At 38.1% G+C, this 3,930-nt stretch overlaps 1 long non-coding RNA gene across 1 annotated transcript; it reads right to left on the bottom strand.

Annotated features, from left to right (window-relative positions):
• Positions 1-333: 333 nt before the first annotated feature.
• On the bottom strand, positions 334-2,419 carry LOC141634286 (uncharacterized). The gene is made up of 4 exons (XR_012539016.1): positions 2,280-2,419; positions 1,901-2,139; positions 1,007-1,823; positions 334-900 (listed from the first exon to the last, which is right to left on the bottom strand). It is a non-coding gene; the product is annotated as an uncharacterized LOC141634286 (long non-coding RNA).
• Positions 2,420-3,930: the final 1,511 nt, after the last annotated feature.

Here is a 3,930-nt window from a genome sequence, read left to right as displayed (position 1 = left end):
ACCTTATTTTGTGAATCTCAGACCATGTTCACTGAATCTTAGAGGTTGTTTTGTGAAACTTGGAATATGACTTGCACAAATAAGTTCATTTCAATGAGACCAATTGATCATATACTGAGATCGATAAGTTCAATCTTAAATTTACACATATATCAATCTTAAATTTACCGTAATATAAGTTCACTGACACTGTCAATGCCAATTATTGTACGCGGCTTGGCTTTGCTTCAATAATCAAAGATGATCTGTAGGGAACTCAACAACGCAATGTCAGACCCGACCTCCGGTCTTAAATTTACTGATATATAGGTTCATCAAAAATCAATGCAAAAATTCACGGGACCAAAGTGATTAATAAATAACATTATATATCCTACATAAATATTTCCACGCACAAAGTGATAATATATTCTTACATTCTACATAAATAAATACATTCCATTACAATACAATCCTAAATTCCAAGTTCCGACTTAAAAAGAAAAGGTCTGTCCTAAAGCGGATTCCAACATACAATCGGCGACCTCTTTAAAAGATGCGCAAATTTCGATGCCATAATGTTCTCCTTCAATGGTCACATAATATGGTTCCTCGAGATCAAACTCGAGTCGCCAACCCGCATATAGAATCACCAACACCGTCAATGCCGCATACGCTAAGGTCCGCCGATAATCAAATCCGCATCACCGGGCAGCAAGAATGTTGTTATAAGTAACCCAAATAAGTTATCATTCCCAATGATTAGCATGCCGGGTCATACTGAAACCAAAAACGAAATGATTAGCATGCCGGGTCTACTTGAAAATTTGTCTGAATGCTTCGCCTTCAACTTATTACAAGTAATATTGAACTCACTTTCTATCAGTGATCACCATAGAACGAAGCTCACAATTTGCAAACCTGCAAGTGTCAAAACAGTGTGATATTAGCGTTCAATTTAAAATGAAAGTATTGGAAACTTGGTTATAATACACGGTGGAAAAAGAGAGGACGGAATAGAACTAACCGTTTGCAGATATCATCCTTGATTAGAGGGTGACAGTCATTTCCAAATTGACTCAGAGTATGTTGTAAAAAACCACTGTGAGTTACAACAGCTATTTCCTTCTCATTTCTCGGTCCACAACTTTGTGTGACGCGATAAGCATGAAGCATAGTTAATAGTCATGCAAACTACATACTGTCATACTTCCTAGGTTTTCCATGTACAAGTGGTTTCTTATATTCAGATACGTTTTCTTGAACTTTCGTGAAGCCAACAAAGTTGCCGACTTTATGGCTTCTATTGGACATTCATGTCCTACTCTTTCGAGGTGGTTTCAAAGCCGGTGGCTTCAACTTACCTCTATCATTCGAAAGGATGAGATAGATTGTTCTTACCTTTAGAGAATCAATCTAGTTTTATTACCTTATCAAAAAAAAAAAAAAAAAAAAAAAAAAAAAAAAAAAAAAAAGGAATGTACAGAGTATGAGTAAAAGCGATTATAAACTCCTCCGAAATCAGTTTCAACAACACAAAGGTCAAACGGTCACACAATTCGCTATTCTACAAGACTACAAGTCGGACATTTTGCAAAAAATCCTGACCATTAATAAGTAATTATGTATGCAGCTCCTCTTTTATCATTTAGGTCTTCCATTTTATATGTTTAGACGCTTCACTGAGGATGTTATCTTCTCCAGAAGCATTATAATATAAAAAACTTAACAAAAAAAGTTGCACAAAGAACAAACCAATTCATAAACTTCATTCCCCTTTCTGCCACTTCTGCTTTGGTCTCTCGAACATCAGCCTTCCATAAAACATCTTCATCGCTTTCGATCTACAAGTGCAAAATGTAACTCTAAGATCCATTATACCCTGAACCTTAAGTGAAATATCACACTAAATGGTGCTTACTTGCGAGAAATCGATAGCTGGGAACAGACAGTGGTATTCATGAATGTGTCTCCTCTGGTCGCAAGGATGAACACCCTGAAATCATAATGAGTAAGTCCTCCGCTTCTCTAGAGAATTGGTATCCTTTATTATTTAAAAAAAAAAACAAAATAAATAAACGAACGAGCAAATCATTCAGCGTTAATAATTGGTTACACTGAACCTACTGCGCTCGATTATGCTTACAAAATGATCAAAACCTGCATAAGAACAGTGATAATAAGTAATGAAAGTAGTTTAGCGAAAATTTATCAAATTAAATCAGTAATTTATCAAATTATATAAGTAATGAACAGCAATAATAAGTAATCGAAATGAAAAAATAGATGATCGAAATTACCGGATCATAATAGCGGTGGAGAAGCTTAGTGATAATGGCGGTCGAAAAGCTCGGTGATAATGGCGAAGATGGAGTGAAGATGGAGCTCAGTGAAGATGAGTTAGAAGAGAGAGAGAAAGGGCGTAAATGAAATGTGTGTTTTGGTTAGGATAATATAGAGGGACATGTGGCATCATCTGGTGAGTTTATAATTTTTAGATCTGACGGTTTAGGATGGGTTCAGCCGCCTCACCCTAAGAAGGGTGCCTCACATGATTCAATCTCTATATATATATATATATATATATATATATATATAATGATACAAGCATATATCAGAATTCAGAACTCAATAGCCCGGTTGTAATTTCATGAAACAATTTGATAACGCAAATTCCAAAGAGATCGGATTGCTTATGTTGAATTAAGTACCAGCCACGCACATGCTTTTACTTTCTGATTTGTCTTGATCTTTAATTGCATCATTCATTTCTTGGTTAGCGTACATATTAATTACTTAACTAGAAAGCTAGAAAGCAACTTATGTCATTCAGTTCAAAGTACGACTTATATGGCGAGCAAACAAAATTTTTGTCAAACATATGATCATATAAATAAATTTTAAGTCTTACCCTCTTAATAAGTGTGACACCCCCATATACCAAGGAGCCTTAACAAGACCTTCCCTAGCATATAAGGGCATCACCACCTCGGTTGCCCGAGGACAGTAATAATCAAATGTCGATAAAAGAACAATTAAGTTACATTACATCAATTAACAAACTAAGATATACAAAGATACAACTCGGACTACTATCAACTATGTGATCTACACTTCTTTCATGACTCGTGAAAGACTCATCCCGCCAAGTATCCAGCTATCATCCAAGACATCACCTGCTAAGACTGACTGCTCACCATAAGGGATCACGGCAGACACAACAGAAACAAACAAGAAGACAAAACTACACAAGGTTAGTAACTGAAGAGACACTAACCACTGACATAACAATGCAGACACAACAACACACACACCAGCCACATCTCCACCAATCAATCATCGTCACCGATCGTCCACCGGACTGCCACCGCGATGGGGACCGCAACCGTTCCCACCTAAGCCCCGCTCATCATACCGAGCGATAACCCTGTCCCATTAATGTGCACATCCCCTCCCGTGGCGGTTTCCACGGAGGGCAAAACTAGGGCGTGAAGCCACGCCCGCAAGTGACCCCACTCAGCAGAGGACGCACCTCGAGAACCAGAGATAAACAACCACAAACAGCTGTACCACTACAACGATAAACAACACAACGTAACACCAACCAATCACCACAACCAATCAGCCATAACGACACAACAACGACCAAATCACATTAAAAGACACTCTAACAACCAACAGTACTGAGTAGACGAACCTACCTTTAGCGCACCGCAGCGATTCCACCTCCGACCATAAGATGTCAAACAACCACGCAACACATCTATACAAATAGTACAATCATCTATCACAACCACTACAACCCTAACTGAAAACAACAACGACAATGATGATGACGATGACATACCTACGCATAGCTATCCGGTGTCAAGACCGCTACCCGACTCAAGCAACCTATCCCCATGGCATAGGCATCCTCAAGGACCTCAAAGGAAGGAACTACTGTGAAAG

Source organism: Silene latifolia, chromosome Y (genome assembly GCF_048544455.1).
Source record: "Silene latifolia isolate original U9 population chromosome Y, ASM4854445v1, whole genome shotgun sequence".
Classification (NCBI taxonomy): domain Eukaryota; kingdom Viridiplantae; phylum Streptophyta; class Magnoliopsida; order Caryophyllales; family Caryophyllaceae; genus Silene; species Silene latifolia.
This window is presented reverse-complemented; position numbering and strand designations above follow the sequence as displayed.